Source organism: Microcebus murinus, chromosome 12 (genome assembly GCF_040939455.1).
Source record: "Microcebus murinus isolate Inina chromosome 12, M.murinus_Inina_mat1.0, whole genome shotgun sequence".
Classification (NCBI taxonomy): Eukaryota; Metazoa; Chordata; class Mammalia; order Primates; family Cheirogaleidae; genus Microcebus; species Microcebus murinus.
This window is the reverse complement of record NC_134115.1, coordinates 8,325,725-8,341,256: the sequence shown is the minus strand read 5'-3', so window position 1 is coordinate 8,341,256 and position 15,532 is coordinate 8,325,725. Positions and strand designations below refer to the sequence as shown.

Sequence of the window (15,532 nt, the reverse complement as noted above, 5' to 3'; positions counted from 1 at the left end):
TGAATTCTTTTTAAAAGTGCCACTCCTGATCACATTCTGTCTCAAAGGCACCTCACAATCATTGTCACATTATGGTTTCTGAACCCAGTGTTTTTGCTGCAGTAGTAGGGCTGGTCCTGCAGAGACTGGAGTCTGTGCAGTCATTGTGATCTCTAAAACACACTCAGAAAAAAGGCAGAAAGAATTTCAGAGCTAAAATGTATCCATCAGAATATTTTGACACAGAAGTTATAGTATTACAAAAGTGATTCAAAAGCATTTCCAAAATCTCAATGAAATTGTGAAGATTTAAATTTGAAGATGTAGTTTCATAAATGTGGTAGTTGTTGTATTCGTTTTCCATTGCCGAATATTACCACAGAGTCACTGGCTTAAAACAGTACAAATTTATTATATTACATATCTGCTAATCCATGGATCAGGAGTCCTCTGCTCCTGGAGTCTACAGTACATTCAGGGCTCTCTAGAGGGTCAGAATGAATAGGAAACATACAAAAGGGAGTTTATTAGGGCAAACTGGCTCACATGATTGCAAAGGCAAAGGCCCAAGATAGGCCTTCTGCAAGGTGGAGATGAGAAAAGCTGGTAGCGAGGCTCAGTCTAAGTCCAACAGCCTCAAAACCAGGGAAGCCAACAGTGCAGCCCCGAGTCTGGGCTGAAAACCTGAGAGCCCTGGGGGTTGCCAGTGCAGGTGCCACAGTGCAAAGGCCACAGAGCCTGGAGTGTGATGCCCAAGAACAGGAGAGGAAAAGAATCCTGCTCTGAAAATGAGAGAGAGAGACAGAGAGAGAGAGATGAGAGAAAGAGAGAGGGTGAGACACAGAGAGAGAGCAAACCAGCACTCTGAACATCTTTCTTCCACCTGCTGGTTCTAGCCACGCCCACAGCAGACTGGATGGTGCCCGCCCACACTGAGGCGGGTCTTCCTCTCCCAGGCCACTCAGCTCTCAGACAGGCACAGGCATCCCTTCACCAGGCATCCCTCAATCCAGTCCAGCTGACACCTGCAAGTGAAATCTTCGTGTCATTAACCCAAATGGAAAATAGAAAGCTGGAAAATTATACATCTATGTTTCTAACAAGAAAAACAGTAAAGATCATTGTCCTCACACTTTTATTGCACTTTCAAGCACTTAGGTCAGCCAGTCTCATTAAACTACTTCCTAGTGAAAACAGCCAGTGAAGCTAATAAACAGATAATATTAATAGAAAGTTTGTTAGGAGACTGAAGACTGGACTGGCTTGCCACTGGCTCTATAAAGAAAAAAATATAAATTAGTAGTTACACCTCAAGCAACTGCTAATTAGACATTCTTGAAGTAAAGGTGGGGAATGCAATGTAAAAAGAAACAAAGGAAAACATTGAAAATAAAATAAAAACTGAAAGAAAATTATAAATCAGATTGAATGTGGCTAGAATTAAGGTATCAGAAAGCAGAAAACAAAGCGAGTTCAAACCCTGAAGAGAAATTAAATGGGAAAATAGATAGAAAAAAATTAATTGGCTCACCAAATCATGATTAGAAAGAAAATTAATATGATTAAGTGATTTCACATCCAGGCATGAGATGAAATGAAGACATAAGTATTCATGTTAATTTCAATCCATTTCTGAATGGGAAACTGCTTTCTCTTTCTTCCTCTTTGAATATTTAGGTCTGGGAGATTTGTTTAGGTTTAGCAACCTGGGATGAGATTTATTTAGACAGAATGACTGTGAGCTTGCCTTTAAAGTGGCCACTTGTTTCTTCCCTTTTCATGCAAGCCACTCCTTCATTGAGAGGTGTATCATCTATTCTTCCACCTTCTGGAATCTGGATTTGCCTGCAGACTATGGTGGAGGCACTTCATGACTTCTAAAGTAGGGTAGGTCATAAGAAGCCTTGCAGCTTTTGCATGAGTCCCATGGAATACCAGGGAATCTGGGGGAAGCCAGGCTCCATGCAAACACTCTGACTAGGTGAGACTGCCTGGAATTGCAAGCTAGTCACGTGGAGAGGCTGCGGGGAGTGCTAGATAACTGACTCAGGCCCTGCTGTTCAATCTCATTCCAGGTACCAGGAATAGAGGTGCAGAGGATTTCAGACAACTCCAGCCTTGCTGCCATCTGAGGGACTGGGAGTAAGAACTACTTGGCAGAGTTATCAACATCCCCTCCCACTGCTAAAGCAATGCAATATATTAAGTCACTCAGTTATTAGGTAGCTTGTTATGCACAGCGATAGATAAATGGAACAAGGATGCCTGTAGATTAGGGTATGTGTTTTGGAGGAAGATATTCTATGTCTGCAGAACTTTAAAATATATGAAATCTGAAAGGTCACATAACCTGAATTTCTGAGTTTACAAAAAGGAAACCTAATGCTCAAAGATGCTGTGACCTGTATAAGGTCATCCAGTAAATTAGTAGTAGAACCAAAGCAAAAATCAAGTTTTCAACATGTAATGTCCTTTCATCACATAAAAAAGTCTCAGGTTCCTCAGTTTGAGAAACATCAACATCCCTTCATAAATGAAGGCTACAAACTTTGTGGAAAAAACTAAACTTCATCTGACCCTCTGGATTCCAAACTGGGGTGAAAACAGCTTTATCATGTCTACATTCCTGTTCCCACTCAAGAGATAGACGCCAACACACATAAAAATTCTTGAATTTTCTTCTTCTTCTTCTTCTTTTTTTTTTTTTTTTAGCACTTCAGGTCTTTTTAATAAACAAATTTGTCAACAGTGCCAAGGTACAACAACAGCCAGTTCTGCACGAAGGCGCAGCTCAGTCCTTCCTTAGTGGAACCGTCTCCCCCTGGGTGTCATCTCTGGTCACAATGCAGATCTTGAGTGTGTCCCCCGTGTACACATCCCTCTCGGCTGCAGATGTGAAGATGTCTTTCACCAGCCGCGTGGCTCTATCCAAGGAGAGTGGGACGTGCTCCACATTCTGCATGTTCTTCAAACCAACCTGATTACCGAGCAGGGGCTGCAGCATGGCACTTGCTGAGCCTCTGGCCTTGAAGGAGTCTCTCTGGTAGGACTCCGCCGGGTCAAAGCTGTACACAGCTCCCTTTCCTGCCTCATCAAGTCCACCGGTAATGTTGTAAACACAGTATGGAAAGAAGCGCCTTGAATACAGGATCATAGACAGCATTGTAGCAATTGCCCCTGTAGTCATAGCCTTATTATTGGAATGTTTATACATCTTTAGTCTTGCTTCAATAATCTTTGTCAGGGTAAGACAGTCTCCATGAACACCACTGCATCCAATGACTGTTTTGTCTATTAACTTGTAACATTTGGGGCTGTCTCAGGTATGAAGTGAAAACTCTTTACTCAATCAAGTGTCAAAAGCAACAATTGAAACATCTTCTCCAGCAACTGCCAATACAGTACCTCTGTTGAAAGCCTAGGGTGAAAAGCGCAGCTGCAAAGGGCCCGCAGCGCTCTGTGGCTCCACCCACAGCACCCACTGGTCTCCGTAAGCCTGACCCGTGCTATACAGACAAGGCTCGCTCTTGCCTCCAAGACTGGAAGCTACAGGGATCCAGAGTGACAGCTCAGAGTCAGCTCGGCCTAGCCTGATCCCACCTGAAGATGTCCCTGCTGGTCACCTTGGTGTCGGCCCACACCCAGCTCTTTACCTGCATCCTCAAGCTGGGCTCTCAGCAGGCCATCCCCGTTCCGCTGCACGCAGGGGCCAGCTGTGCAGCCAGGAACCACTACAAGGTGCTGGTGCTGGTGCTGGGTGGGGGCAGCGGTGAGATCACCATGTCTGCTCACACGAAGAGGACGGTGGGTGGCTATTGTTGAGCCCAGCAAGAGACACTTCTATCAGCCAATCTGGACGCTGGTGGGTGCTGGTGCCAAACAGTTGTCCTCATCTGGTAGTCCCACAGAGAGTGCGATTCCATCCAGTGTAGAATGGATCAAAGCTAGAGCGGTTGAGCTGAACCCAGACAAGGACTGCATCCACACAGACAATGGCAAGGAGATCTCCTACAAATATCTTACTATTGCTCTTGGAATCCAGCTGGACTATGAGAAGATTAAAGGCTCCCTGAAGCTTTTGTGCATCCCAAAATAGGATCTCATTATTCAGTGAAGACTGTAGAGAAGACGTGGAAAGCTCTGCAGGACTTCAAGGAGGGCAGTGCCCGTCTTTACCTTCCCAAATACTCCAGTGAAGTGTGCTGGAGCCCCCCAGAAGATTGTGTATTTGTCAGAAACCTATTTCAGGAAGGTGGGGAAGCAATCCAAGGCCAATATCATTTTTAACACTTCTCTTGGAGGAATTCTGGGGGTTAAGAAGTATGCAGATGCCCTGCAGGAGATTATCCAGGAGAGGAATATCACCATTAACTGCAAGCAAAACCTCACTTAAGACTGAGCTGAGAAACAAGAGGCTGTTTTTGAGAACCTGAATAAACCTGGGGAGACCCACGTGATTTCATATGAAATGATTCATGTCACACCACCCATGAGTCCACCAGATGTCCACAAGACCAGTCCTGTGGCTGATGCTGGCTGGGTGGATGTGGATAAAGAAACTCTGCCGCACAAGAGGTACCCAAATGTGTCTGGAATTGGGGACTGTGCCAACCTTCCTATGTTAAAGACTGCTGCTGCAGCAGCTGCCCAGTCAGGGATACTTGAGAGAACAATTTCTCTGATTATGAAGAATCAAGCACCAAAGAAGAAGTATGATGGCTACACATCATGTCCACTGGTGACCGGCTACAACTGTGTGATTCTTGCAGAGTCTGACTACAATGCTCAGCGGCTAGAAACCTTCCCCTTTGATCAGAGCAAAGAGCGACTGTCCATGTGCCCCATGAAAGCTGACCTGATCCCTTTCCTGTACTGGAATATGATGCTGAGGGGCTACTGGAGAGGACCAGCCTTTCTGCGGAAGTTGTTTCATCTGAGTATGAGTTAAGGGCGGCTCAGCCCGTGCTTACCTTGGATGGCTTCTGGATGAAAATTACAGTCACTGATTGACCAAGAGCAGCACAAAGGACTTGGAGCCTAACCCTGTGAAGAGTTTCTTGCTGGGTAATAGTGACCAAATACCTCAGTTTTCAGTACCTTTGAATAGCCACCGTGTGGGCTACCCAGGATGGGCTGATTCTTTGGAAATGGTCAAATGAAAGAACAGACTTCTATTTTCTCAATAAAAGTTTGTCATTGTTTGGAAAAAAATAAAAAACCAATTTTTTAAGGAATAATCTTCAATTGCTTAAAAATAATCAGTGCGAAGTGAGATAAAAGAGCCCTGTGTCACAGGGGCAGAGCTGAGGTCAGCCAGGCTGTCACATGAGCTTGTGTCTCTTCGAGTCCCTCCCCATGTGCCTCTCCTGTACATCCCCTTCACAGCCCAGTGGGGACACCAGGTTCAGCAGATGGTCCTCGGATGCACAGCCAAAGAGCTCAAGCAGGAGGGCCACACCGAAGCCTGTGGCTTGCTGGCCGGCGAGCACTGGTGTGGCGATGTCCAAGTGGACCCAGACCCCAGGCCAGTCGAAGCCAAGGTGTGAGACGATCAAGAGGCAAGCACAGGAGCTGGGGCTATTGTCTCCGTCCGCCACCGACTTCTTCATGTCAGGCCGAGGTGAGCTGCTTAAGCGCGGCTCGGGGCAGTAGCCCGGCGGGTGCACCAGGTCCCCGCACTTCCTGCGGGCCTTCACGCAGGCAGCCTCCCACTCAGCGCTGTTGGTGAGCACCGTGGTGCGGTACTTCCCTGCGGCAATTTCTTGAGCCCGGGTGAGCGTGGCCATATCCAGGATGATGTCGGCCCCCAGGTCCTTGCAGGCGGAGGGCACGCCGCCTGCTGGCACCAGCCTGCCCTCGGTGTCCGTGTTGTTACTTTCCACCATCTTTCCTGCGTACACAGCAGGTGGATGTCATCGGGTCTCTAGCGCTGGGTCCCACTGCGTTCTCGGCCAAGCATGGAGGCTGTCTCTGAAACCCTGCTTGCTGGCAGCTCTAAAGGCCCCCAAGACGGCCGCAGCGCCCTCGCAGCCCCGCTTCATCCTGGGCACGGTGGTCTTCCCTTTGATGCTGAGGCCCCCAGTGTCGTAGAGGACGTCTTTGCCCACCCAGGCGATGGTCTGCGTGGCTCCGCCTGGGGTGTGGCTGAGGACAGCCAGAGCTGGGGGCGGAGAGCAGTTTTGCCAACTCCACAGAGTCCTCCAAATCCTCTCCCATTCAGCTCCTCGTCCCAGATGATGGTCGGAACAATCCCCAGCTCTTTTCCAACTTTGTTAATCTCCTCGAGGAAGGTGCCTGTGTTCATCCCACTGCAGGGCGTATCCACGATGCGGGCCGCCAGCCGCACACCTTCTGTGGCGTTCGCTAAGCATTGCGACGTGGGCACTTCCACCAGCCCATTGTCTTGTCATACCAGGAAGAACTCCACCCTGACGGTGTTCTCCCTGCTGCGCGAGCCACCTGAGCTGTGGGTGGACAGCGGGAGGCCCAGGCCAGGGCCCAGGCGGAGGCAAAGACATCGGCCTGCTCGCAGAGCGTGAAAATGCACCGCTGGACTCCGGGGGCAGGCAGGTGCGCACAAGCCAGTGATGTGCCAGTGATGCAGTGGGCGGCTGCCCGGCTGTTGTGCCGGCTCACTCTGGAGGGCAGGGCAGCCATGTGGCGCAGTTTAGGTGGAGGGGACAGCTGTCTGTGGGGTTGGGGTTGAGCGTGCTCAGGGCGGCTGCCAGAGTTCCTCGGTGACCAGGCTGCAGCTTCCTGTGGACCTGGCTCCAGGGCACGGGGAGCTGGTGGTGCAGCCGCCTGAGCAGCAGGAGCAGGGGCGGGCTCTGCGATCACCAGGAACTGCAGTCCCACATGCCCTATCGGCACTGCCCCGCCCCTGCCTGGCTGCCTGCCTGCCTGGGGGCCCCGCCTGCCCTCAGGGCGGGCGAGAAGTGCAGGGCCCGCCAAGGGTGCGAGGGGCACCGGCCAGGCAGGGCAGGAGGGCACTGGCGCCCCGCAGAGCAGGCCTCTTTTTTTATTTTTTTAAGTGAAAAACAATCACAGGCTTAAAAGTAAAGAAGAAGTCAAAGCCTAATTTTATTTACACAAAAGAATAAAAATATTTAGAAAGGATTGATTGAAACTTATGTTCTTTCATTTTTCTTGTTCCTTGCTTCCAACTCAGAATGATTAAAGATAGGTAATTTCTAAATAAACTCTCTTTACCTCCCCTTGTGAAAAACCAAAGAGCCAAGTTTCCCATTTTACTTATAATAAACCTGATTATTTTCAGTTAAGACTATTGGCAACTGCATGAAAAAGATAATCAGATATGCCAGCAGGAAGGTACTAGCTGTACAAAGGCATTACAAAAAAGGCCCAGAAGAAAATACGATGGTAAAAACAACAATGGAAAAATAATAGAGCACAAAACCAAATAAGAAAATGCCAGATATTTACAGCCTCCATCTGAAATGTGACTTGTGTTCTACTTTCAGCATAAAATAAAACCAAATAACATTTCTTGATGGGTATCACAAATGAAGCCGGTGCCAGCCAGTTTGGGGGGAGACATTCATTCTAAGAAGGGAATGCACAGTTAGCAATTTGCTGGGATTATAACCATGTCTTGGTCTTCCTGCAAGTCTGTTACTAAAAATGACAAAGTAAATGATCCAATGTCTTAGAGAAATGACTTGCACCACATTTAGAACAAACTACTCAAGAGTCACAAGCACTGCATCTGGGAGAGCAGAGGGCGCTGGCCACCCATTCAGGTGAGGGACATTTATCTTTGTGAGGTCGGAGAAGGAAAGCAGGGCTCTACCGCCTGGAAGCTTCCGCACTGATGCATCTTCTAATAGTCCGCTTGTGGTTTTTTGTTTAACTTCATATCCACCCTGTGCCAGTTTTTATTCTTTTGTATGTTACGGCCGCTGTGACGACTCCCTGAGGATGTAGAGGCAGCAGCCTTCTGAGGTCTCACTCCCCGCACAGATCCGTCCAGATCCTCAGGATCCTCCTGGCTGGGCTCGTTTTCCTGATTGTTGAAGTCTGGAGAAGCATCGCTTCCTGTCCCACTTCCTGGCTCTCTCTTTTCAATGCGCGGGTCCTGAACTCCTGCTAATGCACTTCCTGCAGGTGCTGATGTAACCGAAGATTTACTGAAGAGCCACTCAGCTTCCTTAAACTCCTGCTTCCTTCTATCATTTTTGCTATTGGAGTTTTTTTGGTTGGTCAGATATCGATCCCAGCCACGAATAATATTGCCATACATCTGAGTGTCTTCCAAGTAGTTTCCTTCAAAAGCATAGATCTGTCTTTCCAAGTTTGCCAGTGTTCGCCAGCTCCTACGCCCGCTTCACCAGCTCCGCCGGCCCAGCCAGGTGTCGGGCATCTGCGGCACCGCCTTGTGGGCTGAGGCGGGCAGCAGCATGAAGCTGGGTTTGTTTGTTTATTTGTTTTTTTACTCAAGATCTTTTTATTCCCCCTGTGCCATCTTTTCTGCAAAGCCCCCAGGTGCAGATTGGAAGAAACAAACTGCACACTGGCCCTGCCTTCGTTAAGCCGCCCTCCGGCTGGAGGGCAGAGGCAAAGACCCCCACCTGGACAACCCTTGGGGGCCCCCGTCTAGCCAGGTGGAAGGGCAGGTGCGGAAGTGCCCAACGATTCAGACCAGATGGCAGGCGCCACAGGACAGAAGAGCGGCAAGGTTCAGCCTGCCAGGGGTCAGGAAGGGCTTCCTGGAGGAGGTGGGAGCAGCCTGGGGCCTGAGAGACAGGGAAGTGTCGAGGCAGAGGGAGAGAGAAGGTACACTGCTTCAGGACAGACCCCGGCATCCACGCAGTCCCGGGCTCTGCTTTGGATGCTTTGAAGCTCTTCAGCTGCTACTGCCCTTCTCTGCACCAAAGAAGGGCAGAAAGCTGGCCTAGCCTTGGGGTGTCAATCCTCCCAGCCTAGCATTCCAACCTCTTTGGAGTGAGGGCTCTGTCCAAGGGATCGGTCTGTCGTGGGTGCAGGGCACCTAGTGAGGCTGGAGTGGAGGCTGTCACTTGATACTGATCCTTGATGCAGGGGGCTTTTGGTTTCATGGAAGGTTTGTCTCTTATCATTTAAGGAACTTTGACACCAGCTTTTTTATTACTGTGAATAAAACTCTACAGTACCAAAAAACAACAACAACAACAAACAAACCAAAAAACCCCACGTCCAATGGAGTGAACATAACCAACTTGTTACTTACATAAAGAATTGATAACAACAACAACAATAATAATAATAATAAATCTGAGATGCTCCCATGCACTTGTGCCTAAGGGCTCAGGTCGGCTCTGCTTGGTTTGGCTCAGCTCTGCTTTGTGTCAGAGACTGGCTTTCCTGAAGCTTGTAGCCAGACTGGGTTCTCTGGCTTGGATTGGGCTGGGGGTAGCGAGAACCGGGGCAAGTGGGTGGTGGGGGAGTGGAGAAGGTGAGGTGTCTGGAAGCCCCCAACGGGCACCAGGAAAAAGTTCCTTACCTTCAGGAAGAAGGAGGGCGAGGTGAGTCGCCCTCCATTGGCAGCATGTGGAAGGCTGTGGTGGGCACCAGGGATGAGATTCCTGAGAAGGCCTACACGAAGACCTGCTACCACATCCTTCCGAAAGAGCTAAGGAAATCCACCTGGCTGTCTGCTTGGGTGAGGTATCGAAACTTGAGAACATCCTGTCTTAAATCCATAATGCATGAATGACAGAGATTGGAAGAGCAGGACTGCTTTACATTTGGCCTGTGCCACTGGCCAGGCAGAAGTGGTAAGACTCCTAGTAAACAGAAAGTGCCAACTTAACTTATTTGACAGCAAAAGGAGGACAGCTCTGATGAAGGCCATCCAATGCCAGGAAGAGGAATGTGTAACCGTACTGCTGGATGGTCAGGCCAATGTAAATCTTAAGGATGTTTATGGTAACACTGCTCTTAACTATGCTGTTTATCACAAGAATTTACCATTAGCAGATAAACTTCTCTCAAACAGTGCATTTATCAATCCCCAAAACAAGAATCATGTCACACCACTTTTACTTGCTATAAGTCGAAAAGGAGAGGAAATGGTGGACTTTTTAATAAAGGCTGGAGCAAACATAAATGCAGTTGATAAGTTGAAAAGAAATGCTCCCATGCTTGCAACAGATTCTCAATCATCACGTATAATCAGTCTTCTGCAGCAAAGTTTTAATATGTCTTCTTATAAGTCTTGGGACAGACTGTAGAAGATGACACTCTTGGTAGTGGTTTTAATAGTATTACCCAACAAGTTTCAGAACATAAAGAAGAAAACATACTGGAAAATCCTTCTCAAAATAGTGATCAGTGGATGAGATTACTGAAGACTCCGTTTTCAGGATTTCCAACAAACTGTATATTTATGATTTGTGGTCTACATCACCTCCTAAAGACTTTGATGTTGATACCAAGAATCTTTCACAGCCAAGATTAACAAAGGTAATGACTGCTTCTCAGCAATCCATGACAAATGTAGAAGCAAAATGTGGTACTGTTGAGAGCAGAAAATAGAACCGTGTTTGAGGACAGGATTTCTGATCATCAAAATGTGGTTGAAAGTCTTCTCACAACATCAGTTGAAGTCCAGGGCATTTATAATCCTTCCATTCAACCACCTGGCCCTCATCTGAAACCTTCCTTTAAGTCTTTACCTAACCAAGATCTTACAGAGCCTTGAAGAGCCCTGCATGGACAGTAGGAGTGTGAACTCCCCACTCCAACTCTCTGACTCAGTTCCTGTCAAAAACCAGATTCCAAGGACTCACATAAACCGACATCTCACAGAGAAAAGAGAGAAAACAAAGAGCACCTGCAACAGCTTCGCCACCACTTCTGTATGCTATCAATCTGTTGAAGCAGAAGGATAAAAAGCCATTTGTACCCTTTAAAACTGCAAGCAACTTTCCCTCAGCTGCCTGGCACTTCCTTCCTTCCTCTGTGTGCCATGGCCACTCCCTCCTTCAACCTCTCTCTGTGTTTCTCCCTCTTTCTTTCTCGGAAGAATAAATAGACTTTTACTTCTGTATATCCTTCAAATAAAAAAATAAATAAATATTTTTAAAAATTAAATTAAAAAAAAATTTTAGTTTTAATCCCATCAATGAGTGGTGGGATCACTGGCTTTGATGGAAGTGAAAAGGCTCTCATCGGCTTCAGCACCTCGTTTGCCCAGTATATTCTGACGGACCCCAGCCCCGAGTTGGCGCCGATCTTCAGGCTGATGCAGGAGAAGATCTACACGAGAGAGACCCTGGTCGAGTTCCTGCAGAGCAATCCTGACTCTACCTACGAGGACCTGATCTACAAGATCGAGACCACTGTTCCTCCTTCCGGACTCAACCTGAAGCGCTTCTCAGAGGATTCCCTCCTGCGACACGCGCGATTTGTGGTGGAGCAAGTGGAGAGTTAGGGTGAGGCCGGGGACAGTGGCGAGCAGCCCATCTCCCCGAGCCGCTGCGCGAGGCCCTGATGAAGCTGGCTGGGGCCACGCTGAGACAGGCGCGAGCCGAGGGGCGTCAGACCATCAGGCCCTCTGCCGGGGAGAAGGACAAAGGACCCACGAAGGCCACCACCACCTCCAAGCTGGTCTACCAGATCTTTGACACTTTCTTCGCAGAGCAAATCGAAAAGGATGGCAGAGAAGACAAGGAGAACGCCTTCACACGCCGGCGGCGTGGCGTCCGCGAGGTCTGTCCACAGCCGGGTGTGGAACGCGGGGCCGCAAGGGCTTGGCCAAGTTCGGGGGCAGCGGCTGAGCAGGCAGGCGTGCCCGGAGAGGTGGCTCCCAAATGGCCATGAGGCAGGCAGATGACGACCAGGAAGCTGACGGTAATATCCCAGAGATGCCGGCACCCAAAAAATGCACAAGGGGAAGAAAGAGAAACAAAACAAAACTCGGGTCTCCTGGGTTGGAGGAGCCGTCACGACTGACGGGAAGAAGAGCTACTACGAGAACTGCGTCTGCGCCGTGCGGAGACCCGGAAGCAGGGCTGCGTGTCCGTTATTCCAGACCATCCCTCCAAACCGCTGTCGCCGGCGAGGGCCGGCTGCGGGAGGAAGGCAGCAGCGGCCACACGTTCCACGTCCCATCTGCGCCGGGGCAGGTGCCGTCCCTGGGCCACGTCGGGCCCTCGGAGATATCTCCAGAGGGGAGGTATTCGTGGCGGACGAATGTGAGGACGTGCGGCTTTCGTACATCCACAGCAAAGTGAAGGTCACTTACGAAGCTCCCTCGGAAAACCGCGCCTTGGAGGGGCGTGGGTCCCGAGTCCTTGCGAGCGGGGGATGGGGGTCGGGAGGCGGAAGACCGATCCTACCCATCGCGGTAGGATCAAGACTACGCGAGATTTGAGTCACCTCCGAAAACCCGGCTGACGGCGGCCGACAAGTACGGTTCTGCGCAAGCTGCGCGCGCCTGGCTGAGATGAGGAAGAAAGAAATCCCGGGGTCTTAGAGCAGCTCGATGACCTGGACGGCCGGGTCCTCTGCTACCTGGCCACCAAGAACGGCTTCCAGTACGAGGCAGGCAACGGCGTGTACCTGCCGCCTGAGGCCTTCACGCTCAGCATCGGGCTGTCTGGCCCTGCGAATCGCCCTGGAAGGAGTCTGGGGACTAAGGCTTGAACCTGAGCACTACCGGAAGTGCTCGGACTGCAACAAAGGGAGCAACCTGGACGCCCCTGAGACCTGCCGGACTGGCGGAATAAAGGAGATCTTCCCCCCCAAGAAGAGCAATGGCAAGCCCAATCGGCCGGCATCAGGATCAGGCTCAGCAAGTTCTCCAGGCCCGAGGACACTCGCAGGTCCAGCCGGGGCCAGAGGCTGCCCCAGAAGGCGACATGGAGATTCTGTGCGGCGGGCCGCCCTGCTAGGGCTTCAGCGGCATTAACCATTTCAACTCGCGAACCTACTCCAAGGTCCAAAACTCCCTGGTGGTCTCCTTCCTCAGCTACTGTGACTACTGCTGCCCCGCACTTCCTCCTGGAGAACGCCAGGAACTTCGTCTCCTTCAAGTGCTCGGTGGTCCTCGTGGGCATACCAGCGCACCTTGGGCGTGCTGCAGGCCGGCCGGTGCAGCGTGGCCTAGATCCGGGGCGAGCGGTCAGGCTGGCCACACCCTGGGGAGAGGCTCCCGCTGTTGCCAGAGACTTTGCACGTGTTTGCACCCTGGGCCTGCCAGCTGAGTGTCGTGGTGGACGACAAGAAGTTCGTCGGCAACATCACCAGGTTGAGCTCGGGGCGGTACCGAACCATCACAGTGCGCGACACCACGTCCGACCGGCCCGAGGTCTGGAACGGTGGGCTTCGGCGCCGGAGATCCTGTGCAACGGGGAGCCCCAGACCTGGTTCCAGAGGCAGCCGTGGGGCCCGCGGCACCAGCCCATCCTCAGGGACATCTGCAAAGACACGAGCGCGTTGGTGGTCGCCCGCATGTGGCACATCCCCCTGGCCCGGGGCTCCCAGACGGCACCACGGCCGCAAGAACGGCCGCCACGGCTGGGGCCCTCCGCGGGCCTGCTCCTGCGTGGCAGCCGGCAAAGCCTGCCAGCCCGCAGCGAGGCAGTTCAACACCCTCTGTCCCTGGTGCCTGCCCCACACGGGGAACAGGCACGACCACTGGGCTGGCCTCTAGGGAAGGCTCGAGTGGGACGGCCTTTTCAGCACAACTGTCACCAACCCAGAGCCCATGGGCAAGCAGGGCCGCGTGCTGCACCCTGGTGAGAGTGCAGGAATGCGTCCACTCCCAGGGCTTCCCTGACACCTACCGGCTGCTCGGCAACGTCTTGGACAAGCACCGGCAGGTGGGCAACGCCGTGCCGCCTCCCCCGGCCAAAGCCACCGGCTTGGAGATCAGGCTCCGTACGTTGGCCAAGGTGCGCGAGAGTGCCTCAGCTAAAATAAAGGAGGAGAAGGCTGCCAAGGACTAGCTTTGCCCTCCCATCACCCTGTTCTCCGCCACCAGGAATCCATGTGCTGATGTTGTATTTTTAAGACGTTGAAATCTGTCAGTTCAAATGTGTTGTGCATGGTGCTTGCGGCCTTGGCTGACACAAAGCTGCCCTGTGAGGTTTGCTTATCAACTGATGAGTTAGTGATCAAATTGTGCCGTACCTTGTATGTTCAGGATTTTAAAAGGTTTTGTTTTGTGTGTGTGTGTTTTTTTTCTTCAAATTTAACATGTATACATGGGAACCCTCAGAAAATGAAGATTCCTTAAAAGTTTTTTATTGTGCATTATATCAAATGTTACCACCATATGAGTGGAGATTAAGACCTTCTGTAGCTTTTATATGTTGTAATATTTCTTCAAATAAATCTCTCCTACAAACCAAAAAAAAAAAAAGTAAAAAAAGAAGTCAAAGTCAGTACAGGAAATGCTTCTCATGAAGGGTAAACCTAAAAGTAGGGAATAAACTGGCTGCAAGTTGTTTACTTTTGTTTACTTGTTATGATGGATAGTAAACCTATTGTTTTCCTTTATTGGTGATCACTAAATAGAGGCCAAGTTTTAAGAGGTGAGGAAAAGTACCCCTCTTACAGATTCAATCCCGGCTAGGATTTTGTGTTAGAATCACATGAGGACTTGAGAGGAGATAGAGCAGAAATAAAAAAAGAATAAAATGTAGATTGGAAAATAAAACCTCTGAGAAATGTTCTGGAAATTAAGATCATTTAACCATGGAGAGGAGAAAGCTTCTGATATAGTTTACTAAGCCTTAAGTTATTAATTGAGGCTTTTATTGAGGGACTCAAAGTAAGAAGTACTATATCATACTGTTCTCCATCTCTAATGAGGACAGGACCAGAAGGAATAAGGATCTTAAAAAAAATAAAAATCATGAAAGAACATCTTGCAGAGGAATCATTATGTTTTCTATTTGAAATCAGGAAAAAAAATTAATATTAAGGGATATACAAATGTCAGAAAAGTATTAAAAGTAACATTTGGGTTCTTTCACTCCGTATCTAGAAGAATTTAGCTCACAAAATAAATTTTGTATATGTTGAGTGGTAGATGCATAGGTGCAATGAATAAAGACCTCCTTGGATGTTATATTTAATTAACCTGGCAAATTAAGTGAGACTTGAACACGGTTTTTTTCATCTTAAAGAATGTAAAGCATTGTAGGTCATTTGAGGTTTTTGTTTTAAATATAAAATATTGTTATTTGGATGTAGTAACTTCAGCAGACAGAGAGGTTCTAGGAGACTGGATACTTTGGAATATCTCCATATAGGAAACAGATCTTCCATTCTTGAAGCAGGTTGCTTCTGGAATTGATGCAACAGAGTTTTTAGCTGGAGTTTAATGGATAAGTTGTTCTATGAACTGCTGCTATTGGTATTTCTTTCAGACATTTTCCATTGATGTTTGTGATGCTCGAAAAATCCAAATTCTGCTTGCATAAATTTAATTTTATGCTTTTTTCTCTCCACCTTCCTCTTTCCCTAAGTACCCTTCTACATTTTGTTACTATGAAGAGCTATTGCCCTATTACCTCAATGATAAGAAACTTAACTGTATTCATTC

The 15,532-nt window shown here is 49.1% G+C and overlaps 5 pseudogenes; 2 read left to right on the top strand and 3 right to left on the bottom strand.

The window, feature by feature from the left end:
- Positions 1–2,770: 2,770 nt before the first annotated feature.
- LOC142874238 (proteasome subunit beta type-1 pseudogene) lies at positions 2,771–3,487 on the bottom strand (annotated as a pseudogene).
- A 98-nt stretch (positions 3,488–3,585) lies between these two features.
- Positions 3,586–4,927, top strand: LOC105881345 (sulfide:quinone oxidoreductase, mitochondrial pseudogene; annotated as a pseudogene).
- Positions 4,928–5,300: 373 nt separating this feature from the next.
- Positions 5,301–15,235, bottom strand: LOC142874356 (putative aminopeptidase NPEPL1; annotated as a pseudogene).
- LOC105881322 (chromatin modification-related protein MEAF6 pseudogene) lies at positions 7,497–9,074 on the bottom strand (annotated as a pseudogene).
- LOC105881321 (DNA (cytosine-5)-methyltransferase 1 pseudogene) lies at positions 9,524–13,928 on the top strand (annotated as a pseudogene).
- Positions 15,236–15,532: the final 297 nt, after the last annotated feature.